The sequence below is a fragment of the Nannospalax galili genome, unplaced genomic scaffold (assembly GCF_000622305.1).
Source record: "Nannospalax galili isolate Female #2095 unplaced genomic scaffold, S.galili_v1.0 scaffold872, whole genome shotgun sequence".
Lineage (NCBI taxonomy): Eukaryota > Metazoa > Chordata > Mammalia > Rodentia > Spalacidae > Nannospalax > Nannospalax galili.
In genome coordinates this window covers 2,731,668-2,741,251 of record NW_008332654.1, presented here as the reverse complement: position 1 = coordinate 2,741,251, position 9,584 = coordinate 2,731,668, and the positions used below count along the sequence as shown (strand labels likewise).

Below are 9,584 nucleotides of genomic sequence, written 5' to 3'. Positions count from 1 at the left end.
TACATAGTGTCAGTTCTATGAGGATGGGGTCTGCGGGGTTCTGTTCATTTCCTATGTTCAGTTCTCAGCACATGGACTGACACAATGCCCTGGAAGAGTAGTCAGGAATTATCATAAGGAGATCATTGGGATTATGGGGAAAATGTTGTTATGGGGTCCTGGGAGACATTTCTCACTGACTGAGCTAGGTAGGAGTGTGTGTCGAATGCAGCTAGAAATTAACTAATGTGAGAAACAGAGGGTTGGCTCTAAACTGCAGGAAGTTTAGGTGCTTGCTCTATTATTTTTTGTCAGTTGTTCAAACTGAATTTAGATGTTCCCCACACTTGCCACATGTTGCTAACTTTTACACTATATTTTTTTCTGTGTAAGACTTTCTTTGAAAAACATTTAAATATCTTATTTATTATTTTTTTAATCATTTTATGTGCATAAGCATATTGCCTGCATGAATGTAAACGCATCAGTGTCACACAATGCCTGTGGAGGTCAGAAGAAATCATCAGATCCTCTGGACCTGGAGTTGCAGATGGTTCTTAGCTACCATATAGGTTCTGAAAATTGAACCCAGGTCCTCTGCAAGAGCAGCCAGTGCTTTTAACGGCTGAGTCATCTCTCTAGTCCCTGTGTAGACTTAAAAAAATTATTTAATAACCACATGATTAGAAGAAGTATTTCATTACAGCTTTAACATATTCAACAACAATTTCCAGAACAAAGATACATTTCTTTCAAAAGTGGCTATAAAAATATTAGGTTCGCAGTTGAATTAATACAGTTATACAATATTGAGCTCAGTATAAACCCTGTAAGACATAAAATTGAGTGAGGTTTTAACCTTTCAAAAATCTATTTCATTTTTAAAATATACTGTTTCCTACAGAAAGACTCATTTTTAAAGGTACTAACACTTAGATATTTGCACATGCGTTTCGAATCTCTGTGTATCTGATTATTACTAGTCACAGTTGGTTACATTTGAATCCTTGGCACCTGAGTATGGATATAAGTCATCAGGTAGATATCAGTAGTAATGTTTATTACCTCTACTAATTAACATGAAGTAAATTTTTATGCTTCTTCAAATATAACTCATCTTTTTAATTTGATTTTTTTGTGTATATATCATACAGAACATTCCAAACAATCTTATTCATCTATATACCCACTTCCCAAATGGCACCCTCCCATAGCCTTCCTCCCCACTGAAGCCCATATACTCTGTAATCCCTATTATTGTTCACTGTGTTGTCGGCGCCCCCAGCTGTTCCCCAGTGCGTGTCCATCTGCTGAATCCAGTCAGCCTACCTAGAGTTCCTTCTTTTAGGAAGATCAGCTGTTCCTCATCTAGCAGCAATCAGTTATCAATATTCCTTTAGATAAGATTGGGGTCTGCTGTTCATAGCTATACCTTTGGACTCCTAAAAAATTGTATTGTCCCCTTTAATCTTTGGTCTTACTTTCCTTTTGGGTGCTTAAGGCCATACAGTTGGCCCAGATAAACCAGTTTATTTTTACTCTTAAGGCTGTTTGAGGATCTGTTTCTCAGGGGTCACATGGGCTTGGGAGGAGGAGCCCCTGGCTCCTTTCTTTTACCAGTTCCATCTATGTGAAGACAAGTCAAAGGTCCTACTTGACCATGGCTGGCTTCGCTTGGAAGCATGGAGGAAATGTTTCCTCTGTGTTGACTCTCCTTTTTGTAGACTGGACACTGGTTCAAGTCCATTTGATGACCTCCTTGATCAAGAGGACAGGTGACTCACTGCAGTTACAGGACATTTTGAGAGATGCTCATAGTCCCCTAGAACTAGTTGACCTAGGAGGACAAGGAGCAAAAACTGTCCTTTATGTCCCTCTGACCAAATTAGTATAGGCCTCAAAGTATGTTAAACATCCAAGAAGGTTAGTTCCACCAGTCTGGTACTTTTAATTACCATGTGCCATGTAGATAAAGCTTGGGCGAAGACCAAGTGTTCTTAGATAAACCTTGCTCTGTGTAGACTTTTTGATACCATCAAGTGCTAGATTTGAGGTAGTCATAATGTACTGAGGTTACTTTCTTTTAAATGTTATTTGTTATTATTGTGTATGGGTGCCCTCATGCCATGCCACACATGTGGATAGCAGAGGACGAATCTGTGGAGTTGAGTCTCTCATCTTCCTTTATGTGAAGACGGAACTCAGGTCATCAGATTTGCATAACCAACGCTTTTAACTGCTGACCCATCTCACCAGCTCTGGAGGTTATTTTCAATACATTATTGGCAAAGGCTATCACAGGGAAGCAACTATAGTACAATGCTAAGTACAAATTGATAGACTAGAAATTACTTAGTCCATATCTTATTTCTAAAACGGGTAAACAAAAGGTTGGATGATGTGGACTTGCAAAAATGTCCACACCCAGGGAGGAAGGCTGTAAAAGAAAGTGAGTTGATTACACTAAAGTGTCATAAGTATTCTGACAAAACATTGTATAGAGCACTACTGGGAGAAATGAAAGAAAGAATGTTTCTTAGAGGAGATGACATATAAGCCACATTAGAAAGACTCAGAGGTAATGAGTGAAAAACAAATAGAAAAAGAAAGGTTGTTAGAGTCAGAAAAACAGACACAATGTTAAAGGAGGGACTTAAAACAGATAGCACCTGGGCATTCAGAAAACCCTGCTGTTAAGCATTTTGTGTCACTGTAATATAAGTACACTTATGCTTCTCAGACACAACAATCATCCTCTTTTTCCGAACAACACAAATATCACATAGGGTCCTTGGTGCTGGTCCTGGTTTATGTTTCTAGCAGCAAGTTCCTTCCTTCTCATCTTTTTCCAGCACCATCACATTTGGTATTGTTCTTTTCCACATGACTTTATTTAGGACACTTTCCTGTGACTGTCACCCTAACTCTTCTTCCTTCCACCTCTGATGTGTTCCCATGATTCATTTGCAGTATGTTGAACTTGTTCATTCAATAAGCATCTATTAAGTATCTTCAAGTATGTGCCCTGGGGCCAGATGATACTAAATATCTGTAGGATTTAGAAATTGTGGGAATATGGGTAATTTGCATGACTCCCATGTAGTTTCCAATTCCCTCATTTCTGAGGGGGGGGACAAACAAAACACCCATGTTACAAGGATTGGGGGAGAATAAAATGGAGTGATACTTTAAAAAATTCTTTTAGCATACAAGGAAATTGGTGATTGTGACATTATACATATGTACCATTATACTTGATTGTATTCCCTGCTCCTACTGTCCCTCCACTTCTCCCTTCTCCCATTCTTGCTGGCCTCCTTCCTCCTCACAAAAGTCCCCTTCTACTTTCATTACATATTCCTTCCATTTCCCTCTCTTATCCTCCTTCCCCTTCCCTGTAGATATTTTCCTCCCTCCTTACAGTTCCCTTGCTACTTTAATGTTGCATGCACAGAGACACAAAAAGAATGGTATACTGGATTGTCCAGTAGTTCTATGTTTAGTTTTTTGAGAAACCTGCATACTTATTTCCATAGTGCTTGAACCATTCCCACCAGCAGTGTATAAGGGTTCCGTTTTCCTGTATCTTTGCCAGTATTTATTGTTACTTTTCCTTCTGTAAAATGGGCTTCATTTCTCAATACTTTATTAAGAAAGGACCTTTGTCAGTACTTCTCTACTAGGACAATGAGAACAAAATATCAAGGAAACACATCAGGGATAGACAGTAACTCTTACATTGTCCTTTATATAATCAATGGGTAATATTTAAACTAAGCTTGATCTTTACTAAGCAAACATTTTTGCACACCCTGCCTTCTCTTTATCTTTTTGTGCTTTTCTTTTGCTTAACTTTAAGCAATTCTTGGATAGCCTTAGCTCCTGGGGTTATCTACTGAGTATTCTTAAGATCAATGTTTGATCGTATTCTTTTAATCCTTGCTATCCTTGAACTTTTTGATACATTGCTTTGGTATTTGATGGGTTCTTTCAAGAGCCTCTGAACAACTGTCAGTTTCTCCTTGTCAATTTGACATCAGTTTACAAGCACCAATATTCAGCACACAGCTTAAGGCTACCGGATGCAGTCTCATGTACCTGTTTTCTTAGTAGCAGCCATTGAACTACCCACATATCTTAAAACCTTTGCATATTTTTAATAGCCATCTCCAAATTCTGAAAAAAGTATTTCCAATGTTCTTTAAGTCATCAGTTATTGATAACATTTTATTTATTTATTTTAAGCCTTTATCTGCATCTTTGAGGAAATCTGGATGACTGTCACAAAAGCCATCTTTGGGGGACTATTCCCCAATCATCCCCATCCTTCAATTCTCCACATTCTGCAATAATGCACAGTTTGGAAGGTTTTTCATCGTACACTTCTACATTTTCAAGCATCCTTGCCATACCTTTATTTGCTTGTCCAAATACTACATGTTTCCCATCTGAATGAAATGTTAAAATTGTTGTGATAAAGAACTGAGGACCATTTATATCAGGGCCTGCATTTGCCATGCTCAACAAACCATCCTAATCATGCTTATAATGAAAAATTTCAGCTTCAAAATTTTCACCATACATTCTCCAACTGTCCCATTCCGATTTGAGAAGCCTTTGCCATAAATTCATAATAATTCCGTGAAAAGGACATCCTTTAAAATTGGGAGGTTTCCCAGTTGTGGATTCAGTGCCTGTTTCTCCTGTACACAACGCAAAAAAACTTTTCTGCAGTTTTGTGAACAATATCTGCAAACAATTTTAAAACAGTTCAACCAACTCCCCTCTGATGTCCACATGAAAGAAGACGGTAAATTCTTGGGGTTGAAGGACTTGGTTTGTGGGTACAACATCTTCACTACTGGCAACTGGAAAGCCCACACTGATAACCCGTGCACTAGCTGGGTGCAAACTCCAGGTGCCTCTGCCTTAGTTGTTTTCTGTATGATGCCTTTTCCAAATAGGGTGAGATAACATTGCAAAGCAGTTATAAACTCCCCTTCACTGATGGCTAAAGCTGTTAAGCACCTTTTCAAATATTTATTCAACATTTGTGTGTTTTCCTTTGACTGTCCATTCAATTCATTAATCCACTTACAGATTAGATGATTTGGTGTCTGGTATCTAATTTTTTGATTTTTAGTATCTTTAGATATTCCAAATATGAACATCCTGTCTGATGTTAATAGTTGGTGAAGATTTTGTCTCATTCTGTAGTCTGTCGCTTCATGCTGGTGTCTGTTTTCTTTGCTGTGCAAAGCTTCCTGATGTCACGGCATTCCATTTGTCATTATTTGGGATTTCTCTGTATTCTTGAGAAGCACTTTTCAGAAAGTCTGTGCCTGTGTGTATATTGTAAAGTATTTGTCTGTTTTTCTATAGTGACTTCAGAATTCTAAATCTCACTTTAAAGTGTTTGATTCATTGTAAATTGATTTTTTTGGCAGGGTGAGAAATGTGTATCTAATTTCCTTCATGTATCTATGCATATCCAGTTTTCCCATCACCATTTGTGGAAGAGACTTTCTCCAATGTATGCTTTTGATACCTTCATGAAAAATGTGGTGGGTGCATCCGTGTGTATTTATTTCTGGGACCTCTGTTCTAGGCCGTTGGTCTACATATCTGTTTTTCTGGCAGTATTGTGCTGTTTCTATTACAATGGCTCTATGGTATAGTTTGAGATCAGGTACTGTGAGGCTTACAGCAGTTAAAGAATATAGGTTGTGGGGCAGGGGCTGTAAAAATGACTCAGTGGTAAAGAGCACTGGCTACTCTTGCAGAGGGTGTAGGTTTGGTTCCCAGAACCCAGATGATGGCTAACAACTATCTGCAATTCCAGTTCTAGGGGATCTGTATTAGTTACTTTTCTGTTTCTGTGATAAAACACCTTGACAAAGGGAACTTATAGGGAGTAGAGTTTATTTGAGCATACGGTCCCAGCTTCCAGAGGAATTAGGGTCCATCATGGCAGAAGGGCATGGTGGGGTGGCTGGAGAAGGAGAAAGTTAAGTGCTCACATCTTCAGGCAAACACAGGAAGCGGAGAGCGACTGAAAATCTGACAAGGCTTGAGAACTCTCAAACCTTCCCCCAGTGACAGGCTTCCTCTGGCATGGCCACAACTCCTAAAGACCCCCAAAACAGTGCCACCAAGTAGAGCCTATGGGGAACATTTTCATTCAAACCATCACAGGATCCAACATTCTCTTCTGGCATGTGCAGGCATTGCATGCACAGATGCACTTACATATATGCAATCAAAACACTACATATATAATAAATTTAAAGAAAACAGGTTGGTATCTGATTATTACCAGACAGTTTGCTAAATGGGAGAAGTGATGTATTTGGAGATTAAATTGAAAAGGGGTGAAACTGTGATGATTTTGTTAATTAATTAAATTTAGAATCATCAAAGAAACACACATCTGGGCATCTCTGGGAGGGTGTTTCCAGAAAGGCTTCACTGAGAGGGAGAACCCAATGTGAGCATGATGATGATTAATATGAATTTTCAACTAGATGAGTTCAAGTATCACTGGGAGATGGGCCTCTGGGCATGACTGTGTGGTATTAACTTGATTGCATTAATTGAGGTCAGAAGATACATATTTGTTTTTGTCTTTTTCCTAACTACAGATAAGTGTTGACAGTTGCTTTAAACGTCTACTGCCTTGATACCTGTGCATGATTGACTGAACCTTAAACTGTGAACCAAGATAGATCTTTTTTATTTGGTCTTTTTGAGTCAGTGTCTCTCTTTAGCCCCAGCTGGACTAGAACTTGCTATGTAGACCAAACTGGCCTTGATCTCACAGAAATCCACCTGCCTCTGCCTCTGGGGGCTCTGGAACTAAAGGTGTGTGCCCCCTGCCAAGAGACCCTTTTTCCTTTAAGTGGCTTTTGTCAGGGTGTCTTACCACAGCAATAGGAAAAACAGCTGAAACTGGGTAACACTATCTCCTGGGCTGAAATCTTGGCCTGAATAAAATGGAAAAAGTGAGTTGAGCACCTTCATTTGTCTCTCTCTGTCTCCTGATTGTGGATGCAATGTCACCAGCTGCTTCGCACTCCTGATACCATGACTTCCTGATGTAAAGGACAGACTGTAATAAAAAGTAACCAATACAGAAGTTTTGATGTGAGGAGTGGGGCCATTGCTGTGATTAACTTGATTGTGTGGTTCTTGGGCTTTGGTTTGTAAGAGGAATGTGCAAGAGTTTTGATCTGCAAGGTAGAGCTGTCCTAGAAGTCTACAAGGAGAGCTTAATGGCTCATTTTATAGAAGTGTGAGAGATCAGAATATTTAGAGAAATGTGTATAGTGTTGGCTTACCTCACGAAGTTTCAGAGGGGAAAAAGGACTCTTTCTAAAAGATCAACAAAAAATATACCTGCAATCAACTTGTGTCTTGAGGTTGAATCCAAAAGTAACTTAACTAATTTGTTTGGTAGAGGAAATTCTAATCAAGATAGTGGTCAGGCAGTGACATGGCTACTGATCATTATTATTACTCAAATATACAATGAAGTAGAACAGAAATACATTATGAGGTGAAATGAGACTTTAGGAGCTAGAGGTGGAATGTTATGATTTAAAGTGATATGTTTGGGTGTGAAGCTGAAAAGGATCAAATTGTGATGGCTAATTTTCACTAGCTATATTGAATTTAGAATTACCGTGGACACATACCTCTAGGTACCTGTAGAAAGGCTTAATTAACTGTTGAGGAAGATACACCCTGAACGTAGGTGACACTATCCCATGTGTTAGGTCATGGAATGAATAAAAAGAAGAGAACTGAGCACTAACAATCAGCCCTCCCTGCTCGCCGACCGGATGGTGTGTGACCAGCTGCCTCACTCACACTTGTCACCACGAATTTCCCTGCAAATTTTGAGTCAAAATGAATTCTTCTTTCCTTAAGATGCTTTTGTTAGATATTTAATCATAGCAATGGAAAAAAAAACTAATACACTTATCTTCATTAAAAGTCTATCCAAGTAAGGAAAACATTTTACTTCCTCTTCCCCATAGACTGTGAATGAAATCTGAACTTGGAGATAAACATATTCTATTGAAATTCTAAAACAAATCTAGTGCTAATAAGTATCTATGTTCTATATAATAATTAGGAGGGATGAATTAGGTTCTTAATATTGAAAGAGATTGTAATCTACATGAAGAATTAAAAGTACATGAAATAACTTGAAAAACATGTAGGGACCCATGTCAGCTGTCAGTAATGTAGGAAACAAACATTTCTAAGGAATTTATTAAAGGGAAATTCATGATTCCTATTTTTAGAGATAGGTAAAATTCTCACCGAGTTATTCCCAGTAGATGTGCATTGCAGGGAGAGGTACAGCTTGCACCTTGCTGACAGCTGTGTCTAGTCCAAGGTGAAGGGCTGTAGTCCTCACACCACAGCTCAGGGGTATCATATGGTCTCATTCTGTGTGCAACCCTTCATCTACTGTTGAGCATGCTTCCGCAAGGTAGAATTTAGCCTCATGCCTTAAAAAGAAGCATTATTTATGGAAATAACTATTGGAAGGAACATTTATAGTCTCTATTACAGTCTTTCTGTCCTTACTTCTGAAAGGGTTTCTGGTAGGAGTAAGACCAGTGAATGCATAAGTACACTTGTCTTCTCTCCGGGTCTCTTGAAGGATCAGACAAACCATATAACATATTTTTATACGGATTTATCATGGTTTATGCCCTTGGGTAGGGAGGGGGTAAATAGGAGGACTTACAAAGAAATGCATACCGGCACCCAGCTCTGCGAGGCAGCCCGCCGTTCTAGATTGCTTCCGCTTGCCCACAGTCTCTGTTAACTTTAGCCCATGCATCTTGGGCCCGCAGTGTCACTCCAGGTTGGTAAATGCCCCCTCTAAGGGTCCACGCAGGTGAAATGCAGGGGCCATCGACTGCCAGGCGTTCCCGGCGCTTTGCAGCTTCGGTCCCTAGATGACCCAGAACCCCCCCCCCCCCCCCCAGTCAATTCTCTGCAGCAGGCTCTGTCCCTTGGAGGAAACAGGAAGTTTGGGAGCCAGCACTCTAGTCCTTAAAAAATGGGTTTATTCTAGAATTTGCTCATATTTTTACTTAGGCTCAGGTTTGTGCCTTCTGGGCTCCTTTGATTTCAGTTCTTAGCGTGATTGCAAAGGGATTACTTCCCAAAGTACAGGGAAGAGTTACCCTTCATGTGCCTATCAGATACACGCTTGCTCACTCTTTTTCCTGTATTCCTTCCTTAGCTCTCTTCATGTTGCTCAAATCATCAAATTGCTCCAATGCTTACTCTCTCTTGACTTAACGAGGTATAAGGTATTACATTTGTGATCTAAAAGTCATGAGGAGATGTACAGTAGCAGATGTGATGGGACATATACTATTTCTAAACAATATTTCTTCTGCTGGAAGACATTGGAAGTTTGCCAAGGAATGGTTTGATCAGTTCTGTTTCTCATGAGACTAAGAATAATATTATTAATGATGTATTCAAGTCAAAGGAAATCCCCTAGCACAAAGAAGAGAGATGATTTGATTATAGGAAAAAAATGAAAGCAAACAGGCAAGCTTTTATTTATTTATTTA

The 9,584-nt window shown here is 39.2% G+C and overlaps 1 pseudogene; it reads right to left on the bottom strand.

Moving 5' to 3' along the window:
• Nucleotides 1–3,768: 3,768 nt before the first annotated feature.
• Nucleotides 3,769–9,584, bottom strand: part of LOC103729557 — a 13,087-nt pseudogene continuing 7,271 nt past the window's right edge.